The sequence below is a fragment of the Ambystoma mexicanum genome, chromosome 2p (genome assembly GCF_040938575.1).
Source record: "Ambystoma mexicanum isolate Mex_15411 chromosome 2p, UKY_AmexF1_1, whole genome shotgun sequence".
Classification (NCBI taxonomy): Eukaryota; Metazoa; Chordata; class Amphibia; order Caudata; family Ambystomatidae; genus Ambystoma; species Ambystoma mexicanum.
Genome location: NC_090923.1, coordinates 463,152,275 through 463,171,199, shown reverse-complemented (window position 1 = coordinate 463,171,199; position 18,925 = coordinate 463,152,275). Strand labels below are relative to the sequence as shown.

The 18,925-nt window shown below is 43.6% G+C and overlaps 1 protein-coding gene across 14 annotated transcripts in view; it reads left to right on the top strand.

Annotated features, from left to right (window-relative positions):
* The window catches only part of FOXP1 (forkhead box P1), a 1,926,958-nt gene that overhangs the window by 1,736,460 nt on the left and 171,573 nt on the right, over positions 1–18,925 (top strand). For 2 of the 14 annotated variants that reach the window (XM_069643841.1, XM_069643838.1), the window contains exon 1: positions 18,689–18,823. The exons of the other annotated variants lie outside the window; for them this stretch is intronic. The gene's annotated coding sequence lies outside the window, so the exon portion shown is untranslated. Of the gene's footprint in view, positions 1–18,688; positions 18,824–18,925 lie in introns of those variants that run through there. 14 annotated transcript variants of the gene reach the window in all.

The following is an 18,925-nucleotide window of genomic DNA, read 5'->3' as shown; positions in this document are numbered from 1 at the left end:
TCTCCTCCTGATGTTCACCCTCTCCCTCCGATGTCACCACCTCCTCGTTGGTTAAGTCCTCTTGTTCACGCTCACTCTCTGTATTACCCCTTCCTCCTTGGTCCGCCTAACTCTTGCCACCTCCTCTTCCCTCCAATCTCTCTTCCTTCCTCTGGTCTCTGGTCTCCAGCCTTCTTCAAACGTGAGCTTTCTGCTCCTGCAACCCATTCGGCCGGACTGATGTTTCCCACTAAGACCCTTTTTAAAATCTTTTAGAGCCAGTGTGCCACTTCTGTAAGTTAGTCATTTCCCACAACTGTTCATATCAAGAGACTGGGCAAGCTTCTTCTGTAAGTGTTCACCATCTTTGAAACTAAAGATTATGGTTGTGACACACCCAGAGTATTGCGTGTGCATAGTTTGAGACTGAGTTCAATTATTTTTCTTGACAAATCTCACTAAGCTGAAGGCTAACCTACCTTGTTAAGGGGTAGGGTGTATCTTGTCGGATTCAGAGCAGAACCTGACACATACGTTTTAGTGAGGCCTTCTTGCTACCTGATGCCTTATTGCAGTGCAGACATTGTTGCCTCAGAATGTATTTTTGATGTTCAATTCAGCTTGTTGGAATGATCCCACCAATGCATGATTTAAATTTGCTTGAAATGATTACTTGTTTGGTGGCCATGCATCTAGCATATGTAAAACTGTTCCTCCCTTTTGCACTTGCTGCTTTACAGTGTAATTCCATACACACTGCTCCAGCCAAGAATAAGAGTAACTTCAACTTACTAAAAATGCAATCGTTGATGGATTGGTGCGTGTTTACCAAATAAACAGAGCGGGTGCCTAATCCGCCAAGTTGATAAGTAGTGAAATCAGGGAAAAGTAGAGAGCTTTCAAATTAAGATTGATAGTGGAAAAAATGCAAAATGGAAGCTAATGCTTTATCATATCAAACAAGTAATGCAGAATTGAATAACGCTATTCATTGATTGATTAGACCTATATGGCTCAAAGTATAACCAGTGTGAAATTGGGCAATGGAAGGTGTGATGCACATAGCCGACCACTTAGCAGCCAACTTTTTGGACTCATGACGTGGTTCCCTCTTCGTGAGCGAAGAAAGATCTGATTCATTAAGATCTGAATACCCCAGACCGTTATGACCATACCACCTCCCATCACTCACTTTTGAAGTGTTATCATCCAGTGTGTAAGGTAGTCCCAAAGACCCGATTAGCCAAACATCAACCCAATGAGCAATAAAAGTGCTCAAGTAGCAAGGAAAATTAAATTGTATTACATGCTGTCTCGGCCAGGAATAATACAAGCATCAGTCAACGTGTTGTCATTAAATGGCGGTTTTCATAGGAGTAATTGACATCACAGCATTAGCAATGTTTTGATATACATGTAAATTAGTATTCACCTGATTGGACAGTAGCTGCTGTCCCCTATAGAAATCTATACAAGACCTAGCCCTATTGAACAAACCTACACCTCGTTACAAAATCAGTAACCTCCTCTTAGTTATGACATAATACTCAGGTTATAAAGACTGATTTATTTTCATTGGCTGCTGTAGCTCCTTTCTTTTCCATCACACCATCTCCCCATTGACTATCCCACCCTTGAGTGTTCGATGGTGGGTTTCTTCCCCCTTCATTTACCAATCATTTTGTGAGACGCAGAGAGTGTGTCAACAAAAACGAACACCTATCACTTTCTCATGGGACCCAAATGTTGGCACCCTCTGAATGTTCACAGCCTTGTGACTGTACAAATGACAGTTAAAAGAGTAACTTCTCTTTGGAAACATGTTTCACCTTCTGGGACGTATCCTTCCTCTCCCATCATGGGAACACACAACCTCCTAAGAAGCACTTCTTGATTACTGCTCCAAGACTATGTACAAATCTTGAATGTGCATTTATAGGTGGGTGTGTGTTGTTTTTGGTTCTTGTGAATATGTTTGTTTTATGGAGGTAGCTAAATATTTAGTATACCCCTCACCCGTCCATGGTCCCTTACCATATTCCTTACATTCATCAAGTGTTTCCTTGCTTCTGTGCTCATGAATCCTTGTTTTGAATATTCTTAGTCAAAATTCCTGTATTGCTTAGTTATTCAATCTTAGGTGGGTATTTCCGCCAGGGGGCAGTGTGTGTCTCCTGCCTAATCAATTTCGACTGGCGCACTACCTTGTTCTCACCAATCTATGGCCTTCACCTTGCAAACTTTAAGTAATGTGTAAGAACATTATTTGTTATAATTTCACTTGTTTAAGGCTTGGGAACCTGCTGCTTCTATACAATCCCTGTATGAGTGTTTGCATCTTCCCTCCAGGGTTCCCACCTTGTCTCTTGCATCATCTAAGAAAAGCAGGAATGAAGCGTATCTTACCACTGGAAATCTGAATATTTCTCTGTGGCCTAGTTTTCTAACTATTGCAAAAGGCTGCTTTTCCAAATGCATTTTATTTTAGTATCGCACAATCTCCAGCTGCTACACGCTGGCTTGCCAGCATGGATTTATGTATGCTCCCTACTATTTTCTATAACTGTTTTCTATTATACTTCTATGAACAGCTTTTCAACTATAGGAAATGCCATGTGTCTCCTTAATTTTATTATGAGTGTATCCTATTTCTAATGTATTGCTGCATACTAGTCACCTCCTAAATTACTCTACAAGCTTTCCACTCTCAATATGTTAAATACTTCAGGTTTCTACTCTGTATTTCTTCATTGACTGCTCTCAGAAGTTCATCTATCCCTTTGTCAGCTTCACATAAGGCCTGAATGTTGTGCACAATAGCAAGGTGTCTGGCCTTTTGTGCGGACAATATCTCATGCTAAAGAGATTTCCTTAATTTGCACTTTCTCACACATTTGCAGTGTTGGATTTGCACCCCAACCTTCTCCCCTTTCGTTCCCTTTCGTTCCTTCTGGAAACAAACTCTCCCATTGGCTTCTTATCCCTCAATTCCCTTGGATATTCCAATGGACTACATCTTAGGAAGCTACAATCTCCATTTGCTGTGGGATCTACATAGCATTCAAGGTATTTTTTGGGATCTGGGGGTGGTGACCAAAGTGTTTCTGGTGAGCCAATTGGGTGCTCATTTCGTACCATCTTTGTCTCTGCTTTTATCTCTACCTCGTTGGTCTGGATGTTTTCATCATTGTGAAGAGAAGTGATGTGAATATGCAAATCCAATACTAACAATGGGTGCGCACACACCAGATAAAGAAGTAACACATTAACGCCAAAAGTAATGTGAAGGGTGATATCACATCTATATTATACCTAGTGTGCCACACATTAGGGTACAGGGTGCTGCGTAGGTAAGGACACATGCAAAAGCACAGACCTTACATGAAGTGTACATTATTAGGTAACTAGGGATAGGTAAGCATGATTGCCATGATAGGGCTTCATTACATGGTAGGCGGTAACCATGGAGCTATTAGCGCCATGGTTGCCGCCGGTATTATACCATGTCCGCCTTGGTGGATGGCGGAATTACCGCCCTACTCCAAGGTGAGCGGGGCCGGTAATTCCCCATTCACCAAGGCACTTCCCCATTCCCATTTTTTCCCCCATAGGGCATAATGGGAATGGGGAAGGAGCTAATTACGGTACCGCAAATTGCGGTACCGTAATTAGCACCGAGGTCCCTTTGCGGCATCCTACTTTAACGACTGGTAAAACCAGCCGTTAAGGTCGGATCCCGCAAAGGGAACTCGTAGTAAGGCGGTAAGGGTTTACCGGTACCGGTGCCCTTACCGGTACCGGTAAACCCTTACCGCCTAACGTGTAATGAGGCCCATAGAAAGTACACGTGAAGCAAAGTTTGTTTTAGCATAACCAATAAGTGTAACGAGTTTAAGGGTTAGGTAGATTAATGAACAACCGTTTGGTTATATTTTTATAGGCCCGGGGCGGTCTGGACAAAAGGCATTTTTTAGTTGTTTTGAAAGGTCACAACTTAATGCAGAATTGAAGTTCTGCTGACACTTGCAGAAAAGCCAAATCAGCTCACCACGGGTGAGACACCAAGTTGTCCACAGTAGCTAATTAATTGTTGCAGAAGGAGAACTGCAGCTGAATATCAGGTGCAGTCCCACATGATAATGTGAAGGTCACTGGGCTGAGTACCAAGGGACCAGGCAATGAGCACAATAGCAAAAGAGAATTAAATAGATGAAATGTGGTTTCACCAATGGTGTCCTGCACAATTTCTTATATTTAGAGTTGGCACAATGTGAAAGAGGATATGGGGAGAGAACAGGTGCAGGGTAAGATGGAATCAATCCGAGGATATGGTGTTACAAAGGCTTTAACAACGCTCCTGAACTTATTGCTGTTTCCTCATAATTCTATTGGATAGATTTGGTGGGATGCTGTGGCTCACGCTGTCTACCATGAAGGGGTCCAATCTGCATTGAGGAATGTATCAACCTACACCTTAGCAGATGCCAACCAATGGCATGCCAGAGTTTCTGTAGGTCAGCAGATAATGATGTAATTGATGGGAAGAACACTTAAGGTTCATGACGTCATGAAGGGTTGGTGAGGGTGATGTTCCTGGAAATGTTTTTTTATCCAATCAAGGCATGCAATGTATACAAACCTATAGGGGCCCTGGGAGAAGCCACCAATTGTGTATTAGCACATTCCCAAAATTGCAACGATTGACAAAGTATTGATAAAGTATACTAATATGAGATTTCATCGTGTAAATACTGTAGCCCTCTTGGGCAGAGTTGAGAATGTATTACAGTTTAGGTCCACTGAGCTGTTTGTTCTCCCAGTCGACCTTAATAAAAAGCTGGGTTTTTCCATGCATGGTGTGCTCTTCTTTTGGATTAGTTTTGTATCTTTCTTAGGTCAACCCTGGAGGTGCCTGGTCTACACTTGGAGGCCCCATCAAGATATCCAGTCTTCTCAGAGGTCTGAGATTGCTCTCTGCAGTCTGTGGTGGAGCGGTGAGGCCCTCTCCAGAACAGATAAAGTGCACTCACAAGGAGCTTCGGCAAACGACTGAGTTCCCGAATGGTCTGACTAATCCCAGGGGCTGGCTACTGCTGGGGGAAGTGTAGGCCTGTTAGGAGAGACTCAGGAGAGACTCAGTGCAGAGAGTATTCGGATGTCCAAGAGTACGTGAGTCTTCGAGTGCATGAAAAGCGCTGCAGCGCTTTGGTGTTGTTGTTTTGCAAGTTTAGGTTGTTGTATTGAGGTTGACTATGATGGAAGGTTGGATTTTGTTAATTATTTGTGTTTTTTATTAGTTATCTGAACATCACAGTAGTGTGTAAGGGAGCCTCTCATAGTCGGGTTTCTTTTTGACGTCGTTTGTAGTTGAAATGTTGTGGAAACTTCTCGAGAGGGAAAAGGCTGTATGCTGGTTAGAGATAAAAGTGAGGATCTTCCTTGGTAGAGGAAGGACAGCGTGGCATAATTTAGAGATATCGTGACGGCCCGATGAGTGCGGGACAAAACCTGTATGTAGAATTCAAGTGTATGTTAGTATTATTTGAGGAAAGAGAATATTGTGGGTAGGAGTGTGAATGTATTGGGAGAATTAGAAGTAAGTGGTAGGATGTGTTGAGGTGTTGATGTGTTTTGTATGGTTTTATATTAGAAATATTTTTTTGCCAGTGAAAAGAATTACGATTGACATTTTTGCCAAAAGTGGGCGCCAAATTGACAACATTGGAGCACCTCCATACTAAATTGCCACAATATCGAGATGAAATAATTAAATATCATTTTGAATTGGTGCAGGAAACAGCAGGGCAATACCTAAAAGTGTGGCCTAGAGAAAACACATTTGAGAGCGATATAGTTGAACACATTTATTTTTATTTGTTATCCAAACACAAGGGAAAGAAAGTACAGAGTAGACAGAGTGTTTTGGCCCTGTGGAACATGTTTGAGGAATAAAATATGCCACTTACCACAGAACCGAACACCCCTGTAGACAAGTGGACGGTCCCATCGGACCCTCACCCATACGGACTCTATTCCACTTTTCAACCAGCGGCGGGAAATACTAACCCGCAGCGAGTACCTACAGCTCGGGACCCAGAAAGGGAAATACAGAACAGAAGGGGATATAGTAACAAAGGGACCACTGGTAGTAGACCACCCGGTCCGGCAGACTGGCAAAATACGTGATTAGTAGAAATAGAAGGTGCATGTAGACAGATAGAGGACACATTAAAGAAGCCAAGAAGGAGGTAGAAACAGCTGTGCAGAGAAGGGCAGAGGAGCAATGCACTATGATAAGCCCAGGTGCAAGGACATCGGGAAAACCTTTTGTTTAATTTGGACTGTAAAGAATGTCCAGAGACCGACCTCCCAGGAGGATTGGTGATACACAGTGGTTCCAGCAATGATGCTGGTTGAATGACTGAAAGTGAAGAGGATGGGGAGGGACTAGGGAAGAGCTGGCAGCTCTGGGACAAGAAGGATGGGAAATAATGAGAGAGAGAGAAAGATAAGGAAAGAAGGAGAAGGAGAGAAAAGGCAAGAGAGAGGGAACGAGATAGCGGAAGGCATTGGTCTTAGACACTTTGGAGTAGGATCGGGAAGAATCGCGATCGGGAGTACCACAAAAGGCATAAAGGCGTCACAGCCATGGGCACAGTTGCCCCCACTGCAGAAGGGTAAAGGGTGGCCACAGTATATACCCTGGGCCAGCATGGACATGAATAATTTGAAGTTCAGCTTGCCGTCCTTCTCTGCATGGGTGGGCAAGTGGATATCTCTCTTAGAAAAGGAAACGGCAGGGATTACCCTGGCGGTAGTCAATATGACCAGTTTATTTGCCGCCTTGATGGGTGAACAGGCAGACCAAATTTGAGAAAAGGCAGGATATGATGGGGTGAGTCTAAGTAGCAATGCACACAATGGTGCATGGTTTAATAATTGCTGAGCGGTTAGCAGGGTGGACTTTCTCAGCAAGGGAAAGGTATTCACTGAGAGGAAGGGCGTGGGATACGGATATGGAGGGCCAGGACAAAGGAGTATGGGACCATTTTTTCTTTGTGGTCAGATGGGACACTTTGGACAGGAATGTAGGAGTGTGCTGCAGACCTTGTACGTCCAGGGTGGGCTCCCAATGTACCAGACCCCATGCAGCCCCCAAAGTCTCAGATGTCAATACCACAGCAACAGATACAGCCCATGTAGATAAAAGCACAATTTATGGGAATGCCAAAGCAAACCATGGTTGACCTGATACTACAGACAGTTACACAACCAGAGCATTTGCCCTAGCAGCCACAACCAAACACCCTACAGGCCCAGGCACAGTTGCATGCACTGACAAAGCAGCAGGATAACAGCTTGTTAGCACAGAATCTAGTACCCCACTACACGAGGTGGCAGTGTTTGGAGAGAACCCCTTTCCAGTTCTGGGGTCCACTATGAATACCCAATAGGCCAGCCCACAGGGTGCCCGAATGTGCCCAGTCCTTTTGGTAACTGCAGACCCGAGGAGGAACATGAGGTGGCAGTAAAGATAGGCCAGAAAGACTTACCATTTTTGGTCGACACAGGAACTACCAAGTCCTGTGTTAAGGAAGGTATATTTCCCATGTCGGAGAAAGCAATGGACACACAGGGATTCTCTGGAGCTATAGTAACGGTTCCTATAACTGAAGAGTTGCCTCTTACCAGAGGCAAACAGCAAATCATGGCACCCTGGTTGTATTGAAAAGACACACCCATCAACATATAAGGCAGAGACATTATGAGCAAATTGGACATGACCATTTCATTCACAGAGAAGGGCATTGTGTGTTCCACACCAGGTGTTTATTACATGTGGGTTGCAGCACTCATACAGGCATTTTGTGCACACACCACTCTGCGAGGGGTACCATTTCACCCACAATTATTTTGGTATGGGGCACAGGTTTTGTTGGGATGCGTGCCATGGATCAAGGATCATGCATTTTGACTGCCCGGGGAATTATTATTTCAACCAGCAGTACAGTGGGAACTAGTGTCAGGTACTGCCATCACCATACACTTAGAAGCAGCACTCATGAGGAAGGACATGGTACTTTTACAAGGGACAGATGACGAGGGAACCGAGTGGTGCACAGTTCTGTGCATTGACCCAACATAAAGTTTGACAGATGATGAACTTTTTCAGACTAGAAGAAGGAGGGCGGAACTCATATTTCAAACATGCATACCATGCCAGTTGATGATAGAGTACAGGAGGTCCGCCAGAAGACCCAAATTATGCGCATCATACCGACATACACGCAAGCAGATTAGATCAAGGTACCAGCAAATATATGGACCAGTGGCCCCCACGATGTAGGTTTGTTGAAGGAGGCAGGTGCAGTACGCATAGGAGCAATATTACCCCAGGTAAAACAGTACCCTCTGTTGAGAGAGGCACCCCACATGAAACAATATTGGCCCTGTTGCAACAGGGCCTTATCAAGATTTCAGAATCTCCATGTAACATGGCCATCTCGCCTGTCAAAAAAGTGAAGGGGGTTGTGTAAGATGATCCAGGATCTATTTACATTGAATAAAATAGTGGAGGCTGAGTTTCCGGTGGTACCAAATCAGACCACCATCTTGTGTAGCATCCCACTGGAGTCAGCTATTTTACAGTGATTGACCTAAAACATGCATTCTTTTCCATTCCATTACGTCCAGATTCACAGTATCTCAAGGTGTTTACTTATCGTGGCACCATGTTCCAACACACCCGTTTATCACAAGGGTATTACAAATCCCTGAGTGTCTTTAACAGGGTGCTACAAATAATCTTGAGAAACTTACAGATGCATAGCACAGTCATACAATATATTGAGGTTATTCTGGTGTGTAGTTCAACAGAGGACCAATGTAGGGAAGATTCGATTACATTACTTATATTATTGGCAGATAAGGCATACAAGGTGGACAAGGATAAACTGCAATATTGTCAAAAGGAAGCAGTGTATTTAGGACAGATAATATCAGCAGAGGGTAGGAGGGTCACCCCAGAAAGGATAGCAGAAATACAGCACACCACAACCAACCACAGTAAAGAATATCCATCCTAGGATTGTGCAAGTATTGCAGGGCATGGATATTTGATTATTCCATGTATACCAAACCCCTTCTTCAGGGATTGAAGGAAGCACAGAAAGTGAAAAGCCCTTTGGTCTGGACCTCAGAGATGATTGATTTGTTCAGGGATTTAGAAGAGGCGGTTAACAATGCCCCTGTTCTGGCAACTCCAGATTATAAGCAGATGTTTTATTCGTTCGCACACTCTTTGATGGCCAAGTGATGATGGCTGTCCTCACTCAGAAGAAACCGCAAGGCCACAAACCTTTGGCCTACTAAAGCAGCCCCTTAGATGCAGTAATGCAGGGACACTTTCCATGTGAACTGTTGCTCGCAACAGCAGCATTCACCATACAGAAATGAGTCACGATTACAATGGGATGCACAGTGATTCTCTATGTAGAGCATGCAGTGTTTGCCATATTGATTAAATCAAAATCTACCATGACCCCACAACAAGCTTTAGGGTATGAGGTCATATTGACAAATTTTGCTATCCAAATTGTGAGGTGTGATCTCGTTAATCTAGCATGACTCATAGCACTACCACTTAATGAAGGAGACTACATGCATGATTGTGCTACATACATGAACAGAACAGAGGGGGACACAGTGGTTCAGGAAGAGCATTTATGGGAGGGAGAAATCCTCTTCATTGACGGGTCATCAGCGATCGATCAGAACACAGGGTGTTAACATACGAGCGCAGCGGTAGTGCTTCATCACAAGGGAGAATTTAAGATTGGAGTGCAAATGAGGTTTCCCATGCACATTTCCGCCCAAGCAGCAGAGCTAGTGGGACTAATACCTGCAGTGGAAATGTCAGAGGGTCACTGTGTTACTCAGCATATGTCACATTTACAGTACATTCAGGACTAACAAGGTGGAAAAAGAGGGGATTCAGGAGGAGCAATGTCTCCCCAGTATAACATGCTGAATTATTGTCAAGATTGATAGAGGCATTGCCTCTCCCTGCAGCATTAGCAGTGATGAAATGCACCGCCAATAACAACGGGGGAAGATGTAATTTCCAAAGGGAATGACAGAGCAGATTCTGCGGCCAAAGAAGGGTCATATATGCCAGTGGGCACAACAGTATATGTGCCTCACCGCACAAAGTACCTATGCTTGCAAAAACAACACGACCACCCACATCACACATGGAACACTATAACTCTTTGTCTGTGACCCAACTAATAGATGTGCAGTGGGGTGCTACTCCAGAGGAGCAGGAGTTGTGGACAAGGAGAGGGTGCTCCCTCTCGCCTACAGATCTGACATGGTGTCAGAATAGCACAGGAAAACCAGTGATGCTCCTGGCGCTGCTCCACGTAGCCCTGGACCAAGGGCATTATCCAGTGCACACCTCTAAGGAATATGCTGATGCAAAAATTCAAGAGCAATGGCTCATACCCAGGTTACAGGAGCATGTGACTGCATTTGTGAACAGTTGTCTGACGTGCCAGTGTTACAACGCGGGTTGCACACTCAAGACAATAAAAGCTGTTACCCGGTCCATCAGGCCCATTTCAGCATTTGCACACAGATTAAATTGAAGTGACACTCAGGTGAAACTCCTATCATTATGTTATTGTAGCTGTATGACCATTTTCATGCTGGCTTGAGGTTGGTCCATGCGCACACAAGGATACCAAATCTGCAGGCAAATTTTTTGTGCAAGAAGTATTTCCAAGATGCAAAGTGTGTGAAGAACTAAGATCTCATAACAGACCCCATTTCGCCAATGCGTTGTTCAGTGAAATCACATCTTTATTGGCATCAAGCACAAGTTGTGTGACATGTACCACCCTCAGGCCAACGGTTTTGTAGAGCATTTAAATGGCCTGCTCAAGGAGCGTGTCATAACATTTTGTGACACATTCAAATGAGCTGATTTCATTGCATGCCGCTTGCTTTATTTACATTACGTAACACTCCTGGCTCTGACCACCATCTCACCCCACATGAAATAGTTACAGGCAGGAGAATGCATGTTCCTTCTACTCCTGCACATACTATTTCTTATGCGCACCGCTTGGCGCAGGTTCTGGGGGATGGGTTGCAAGGATATCGTAAACAGCATATGAACTCCCTGAAATACATTTCACGTCAGTTACAGCTTTTTCAAAACTGGCCGGCCACCACCTCAAGAGAAGTACTATCCCCACAGGAGGAAGAGGACTTATTATCACAGCCTTTCCTTTATCCAGGAGAAGAGGTCTTCATTAAGAACTTGAAGAGTAAATGGTCCGATCCCAGGTTTGAGGGTCCCTTCACTGTCACCTACTGCACCCCATCAGCAGTTAAGGTAGAGGGCAGGTGACTGTGGATTCATTTATCTGACGTCCATCAAGACAAGAGGAATGGCCCCCTCCGAGAAGAAGAGAGGGGTGAGTGAAGGGGAGTATTGCAGCTAATAGATGTGCATGGGGTTGCTCCCCCAGAGAAGCAGGAGTTGTGGACCAATTGCCTACAGATCTGATATGGCATCAGAATAGCACAGGAAAACCAGTGAGGTCCCTGACACTACTCCACATAGCCCTGGACCAATTGCATTATCTATCACACACCTCTAAGGAATATGTTGCTGCAGAAATTCAAGAGCAATGGTTCATACCCAGCATACAGGAGTATGGGACTGCATTTGTGAACACTTGTCTGACATGCCAGCATTACAACACGGGTCACACTGTCGGGGCAATAAAAGCTATGTTACTACGTCCATCATGGCCATTTTGACTGTTGCACACAGATTACATCAAAATGACACCTAGGTGCAACTCCTATAGTGATATTTCAGTTTTGTGTTCTTCCTTTCCTTTGGTTTAAAGTAGAAGGGAGGTATTTTACCCCCTTTGAGATTAACAGCAGTGCAACAGGAAATTAAAATATTTCAGTGTTTCAAAGAAAGAGGGAAGCACTTATGCAGGCCTGTTTGTAGATAGCGTGGGGAAAAAGCATTCAACTGATCCTGACAACATTTGGTATAAGCACATGATGGGGTGGGCCGAAAGAGGGAAATGACACGCTATGTGTGCTCGCTAATCCCACACGCCACAGGAATACCAAGGCTTTTCCTTCCACAGGAAGTGCCAGTAGAAATGGCACATTGTATTGTGCACCCAGGCATTACAAGTTTTGAGGATTGTTTCAGGGAAATAGGGTACATGCAATATGGGTGGAGGAGGCAGACCCGATCTATGAGGACAATTATATAATGAATAAAAAGATGGCAGTGGCAGAAATAGCAAAACATATTGTCCCAGAATACCAAACAGAAGGACAGGAAAGGGGGAGCAGCTCTTTACCACTCAGCGCACTCTCTCATGAGTGAATGATACAGGGCACCAGTTTCAATGGTGCAAGATGCAGCCCAAGCTGCATGTAGAGGGCTTAGTGTTTCACAATGAGCAGTAGGTGGAGGGGCTAATAGGGTGCAGGGAAGAAGGATTGGTGGAATTTGCTGAAGAAGTAACAGTGATGATGAATGATAAATGTCATACTATTTCTAATACATCTAGAACTTCACTTGGATAGATGATAGACAGCAACCATTACACATAAAGGCATACACACAATATTATTCATGTTTCAGATCTACAGGATAAAGATGTCCGATCAAATTAGGGACCAATCTTGCCTGCTAGTGGACACTTCAGCTGCTGACTATACAGGTTGGAACTGCAGCCCTTATGGACTATTTTTGGGCCTGTGGGTCCCAAGCATATGCCATATGACCACCTAAACTGGAGTGGCCAGTGCTGCCTAGTCACCCTCCACTCCCCAGTCCTAGTATTGCCCCATTCCAACATTTTGCCATTGAATGATCTTTATGCCCTACCAAAAGTGGTCTTAATCCGTGTTAAGAAAAATATGGACACAGCAAATCTGAATCCATGCATCACTGCAAATATCGAAGAGGACAGGCATCCACGTGCCAGACGAGCGTTGAATTTGCAACGGAGGAGATAAAACAACAATTACTGGTCGCAACAGAGTGTGGACTGACTGGACACTATCCCAATGGAATTTAGGCTTTTCAGCAGAACTGCTGTTTTTTTTCACATCACTGCTCGCCCCTAGTATTCAAATTACAGCCAACGCCAAGTGGTTGCAAATCACTCGCTAAAAACGTACAATTGGCAAACAGAACAGAGAAAAGGCTGAATGCATAACGGGACGAGTTGTGGTCGTTATGGTTGGTCGGTCCGCAGAATCACTATGTATTAGACATATTAACGGCCATGGAGGGCAGAGTCTGCCCAAAAATAGGGAGTAGCTGCTACACTTACGAACCCACAAATGACGCTGCAAACAGCATACTGTCTGAAGCAATAGATGCCTTGCATCCTCTCCATGAGACTATGGTTCACGAAACAAGCAGAGTTACTAAACAGGAGTGGTTTGAATGAATATTTGCGTGGGTACCCACATGATTACCTTTGCTCAGGTCCGATCCTCGAATTGGTGCTGAGTGCCTTTTGTCTGTTGGGATTGAGGTGGTGTGAGAGGGGTGGAAACAGTGGGAAATATATGATGACAATGGGGGTGGCCAAAGTGAGGGAAGAGATACCACTGACCAGACACATCCAAATAGAAAAGATTCCCAAAGGTATTATGGCAGAGGGGGATGGGTTTTGGAGCCTCAACTGACACTTTCCATGCCACTGTCTGATTTAGAAAATTATACCACCCACTGGGTTGATTGTTATGGAGATGGCGCATTCTGTTTTTTGGAATGCACTCCAGACGATTACAGCGCTGCAGGAGGGAGCTTCAGGGGAGTGTCTAGAATTTGGATACCACAGGAGATGTTGGGCAGGAAGAAAAGTGTGATCAATAAATTGATCGAAGGGGGAATGTAAATATGCAAATCCAATGCTCACAAGGGGTGCGCACGTACACGATAAAGAAGAAATGCAGGAACACCAAAAGTAATGTGAAGGGTGATGTCACAATGCACAAATATCATACCTATGTTACACCTTGTGCACCATACGTTAGGGAATAGGGCAATGCATAGGGAAGGGCACGCGTGAAAGCACAGAACCTATACGTAGTGTTAATTAGTAGGTAACTAGGGATAGGTAAGCACGGCTGCTGTGAAAAAGTACACATGCAGCAAAGTATAATACTTTCATAGTTTGTTTTGAGATAGAAAATCCACAAAAAACCTATATGTGTAACGAGTTTAAGGGTTAAGTATATTATTCAACAACTGTTTGGTTATAGTTTTGTAGGCCAAGGGCAGACTAGACCAAAGCCATTTGTTTGTTGTTTTGAAAGGCCACATCTTACTCTGAAATTGGAGTTCTGCTTACACTTACAGAAATGCCAGATCAGTTTACCAATGGTGAGACACCAAGAAGTCTACAGTATCTAATTAATTGTTGCAGAAGATGTTTCTCATTGGAAGAGAACTGCAGCGGAATATCAGGTGCAGTTTCAGACAGTAATGTAAAGGTTGTTGGGCTGAGTACCAAGGGCTCAGGCAGTGAGCAAACTAGCAAAGGTGAATTAAATTGAGGAAATTTGGTTTCACCAATGGTGTCCTGCACAATTTTTTTCTATATAGAGTTGGCATGGTGCAAGAGAAGGGACGAGTGCTGAACAGGTACAGGAGACAAGTGAAGTGGGGAACCCACCCGTGGACTGGGATATGGTGTTGCATAGGCTATAACAATGACCCTAACCTTGTTGCTTTTCCCTCATAATTCCATTGGATAGATTTGGTGGGATGCTGAGGCTCGTGTTTTCTCTAACTCCGCATTGAGGGATGTATCAGCCAAGAATATATAAAGGGCGCCTGGCAGAGTCCTGATATGCCCAGGGGGGTACCTGTATGCAAAATGCTAGAAATCAGGGTGAGAGATCTGTAGACAGCTGCCTAGTTTAGAAGCTATTTTATTTTGCCTCCAAAATGATTTTGCACAGATAAATAAAATTATATATTTACATGACTTTCGATAAGCACGAAAGTATAAGGACAGACATTTTTTAACAAGGAAAATACAGGTAAGTATTGACCTGTATTTTTGTCGAGGTACAATTTCCAAAGTGATGCCCGAGTATACAATACAGGTAAGTGGTGACATAGGATTTTGACAGGGTGCGACCCAGGACTGTGGTTAGACCGGGGGTACTAAACAAGATGGTGTAGACAACACTATCTATAAACACATAAACACAGGGGTTGTGCCACAATACTTCGACACTGAAGTGTTTTGGCCCAGCGAGGCTGGGTAAGAGCCCGAGTTAGTAGTGGCCTTCATCAGGATGATCGCTGGTGGTGAAATCGGGTCAGAAAGGCCAGTGAGTCAGGCCTGGAGTCTCTAGGAACGAAGCAAAATAAATGTGGCTGCACTCCTCACGGTAATGGTGGCCACTGATTTGTCAGAGTCTTTCCATGCAACTCTTTTGACATGGCATTCAAAGTCCAGTACTCGTAATAGGACTTCAAGCACAGCGTCCCCGCTGCAACTACAGCAGACGATTACCTTTACGGACAGCACCCCCACCAGCGATCATCCTGATGAAGGCCACTACTAACTTGCGCTCTTACCCAGCCTCGGTTGGCCGAAACACTTCAATGTCGATGTTTTGTGGCACAGCCCGTGTTTATGTGTTTATAGATAGTGTTGTGTACATCATCTTGCTTAGTACCCCTGGACCAACCACAGTCCTGGGTCGCACCCTGTCAAAATCCTATGTCACCACTTACCTGTATTGTATACTCGTGCATCACTCTGGGAATTGTACCTCGACAAAAATACAGGTCGATACTTACCTATATTTTCCTTGTTAAAAAATGTCTGTCATTATACTTTCGTGCTTATCGAAAGTCATGTAAATATTTAATTTTATTTATCTGTGCAAAATCGTTTTGGAGGCAAAATAAAATAGCTTCTAAACTAGACTGCTGTCTACAGATCTCTCACCCTCATTTCTAGCATTTTGCATACGGGATGTATCAGCCTGCACCTTAGCGGCATGCCAGAGTTTCTGCAGCTCAGCTGATAACGATGTAATTGAGGAGAGGAACGCTTAAGGGTCATGATTTCATAAAGGGGAGGGGAGGGTGATGTTCCAGGATATGTTTGTATCCAATGGTCAATGTATACAAACCTAAAGGGGTCCCATGACGACCCACCATTGTGTATTAGCACATCCCCAAAATGGGAACAATTGACAAAGTATGCTAATATGAAATGTCATTGTATAAATACTGTAGCCCTCTTGGGTGGAGTTTATTAAGCGTCTCCTTACTTTTGTGGTTATGAATCCTTCTTTCTAATATTCTTAGTCAAATTTCCTGTATTGCTTGGTGCTTGTAGCTTCAATCTTAGGTGGCCATTTTCCGCCAGGATACAGTCTATGTCTCCTGCCCAATCAGTTTTAACTGGCGCATATCTCCACACACTACCTCATTCTCACCACACTGTGGCCTTCACCTTGCAAAGTTTAAATAATGTGTAAGAACATTATGTTATAATTTCACTGGTTTATAACGTTTGGGAACCTGCTTCACCCTCTAATTCTATACGATCCCTGTGTGGATTTTTGCATCTTCCCTCCAGGGTTCTCATCTTGTCTCTTTCATTGTCTGAGACAAGCAGGTATATAGTGTATCTTACCACTGGAAATATAAATGTATTTCTGCAAAACTAGTTCACTAACTACTGCAAAAGGCTGCTTTTCCAAATGCATATTTTAGTATGGCGCAAACTCTTATAAGATGGCAGAGCGGGTTAATCGCTCATCGTTATGATCTGTGTTTGATCGGCAGGTTACAGGTTCAAATCCCAGCACTGTTGACTCAACCTTTCATCCTTCTGAGGACGATAAAATAAGTACCAATTTCAAAGGGGTAATAATAATAAAACAATAATGTATGTAAATATGTCCTATGTAAAGCGCTTTGGATAAAAGTGCTATATAAAATAAGAAATTAACTCCAGCTCCTATACGCTGGCTTGCCAACATGAATATGTTCCCTAATATTTTCTATAACAATTGTCTATTATACTTCTATGAACAGCGTTTCAGTTATAGGAAGTGCCATGTGTCGCCTTACTTATGCATTTATCCTATTTCTAATGAACTGCTGCATACTAGCCACCTCCTACATTACTCTACAAGCTTTGCACTCTCAATTTGTTAAGTGCTTCAGGTTTCTACTCTGTATTTCTTCATTGACTGCTCTCAGAAATTCATCTGTCCCTTTGTCAGCTTCACATAAGTCCTAAATATTGCGCACACTAGCGAGGTGGCTGGCCTTCTGTGTGGACCATATTGCATGCTAAAGTGATTTCCTTAACTTCCAGTTTCCCTCACGTTTGGAGCGTTGGATTTGCATTCCAACAAATGCCATGCATAATCGGTTCTCTGTTGTCAATTTACTGTGATGTATTTATAATTTCTCAACACATGCATGTTCACAAGTAAAGATACAACGGTAAGTACAATCTCCAATGGGGGGCTCTCTTCTGTCCCCTGCCCTTTACTAAACGCTGGCAATGTTAATTGTCTAAAATCCTTTGCATATGGGGCTTTGAGGTCCTTCAAAATATTTTGATACATTATTTAATTAGAGAATACGTTTTAGGGATTAGGCTTGTGCAATCGGAAAGGCAGGTATTTTGCCTAGAAAAACATTAGGGTGGACAGTAATCACAGCTGGATAACGTAATATCCCTCCAGTCACTGTGTTCTTGTTCTTAAAATCAGATTCTCCTGCACTATTTACATGAAGGTTTGTGAACGAACTGGTGTGTGTGCGCGTATATCTGATGAAAATTCTATGTCTGTCCATTCTTTATAACTATTGCATATACAATGGTTCGATTATAAACATTTATTGTTTCGTAATCGTAGAATATTCTCAAACTAAAGGGGGTGCTATAATACGTTTTTATTCAAAGTTGAAATGTGTTGGTGTGATTAATAGTAGACGCTACCATCACACTGCTTTATCAAGTGTAGAAATTGTACCCTGACACGTGTCTTCTGTGTCAGGGCCTTGGTTGCTTATCTTGCTCCCCGCGACCCTCCCCAAAAAAAGCACAGCTGTCAAATAAATGTCTACTTTCATAGTGAGCGAACGGTGCCTAGGTTGTATTGCCATTTAGCAACCTCTGTGCTAGTGTGTGAATGTTCATATAGTTTGTCTTTCCTAGAATATAAAGGAAATAATGTATAATTACAGACCTGTTTACAAGGTGAACATCTGAACTAACACTTTTTTTTTCCTCCATTTTGCTATACACTGAGAGCTTGAAAGTAAACATGTGTTTGTTTTGCTATTTTTGAAGGGAACATGTGTAAACAACATGTTGTTTGTAGTATAAAATACGCTTCTGGTTTCTGTTGCGGGTATGTGTGTAGCCCCTTTCTTAAGCAGGCACGCGAGTAATTGGGTCTGGGGGTTGGAGGGGGCGGTTAACTGCAATTAAGTACAGTTTCTTCAGAGGGAAATACATTTTTTTCACAAGAGCATTATTTCACCTGCCGTCAGTGGGAAGAGGAGGCCCATTGTGTGCGAGTGTTTGAACGGGCTCTGTTTAGAGACTGGTTGTGATTGGTGGAGCAGGGCGTGGATGATTGGGTGGTTTTGCATCTTGTCAGCCCAGAAGCACCCTTGCGCGTGCAATCTGTCTGTAACCTGAGGACGCTGAAGACTGCTCGGGCAGCCCCAACCCAGCTCCATGGCCCAGCACTCTCTTTGTGGTGGCAGCTAAATGGAGTTTGTCAGGTTTGTCAATATGATTGATTTTGTGATTTTTGTGGATCGTCCTCGCGTAAAACTTGACAGGTTAATTTTGTGCAAGTGAGGAAAGGGGAGGCTGCGCGTTTA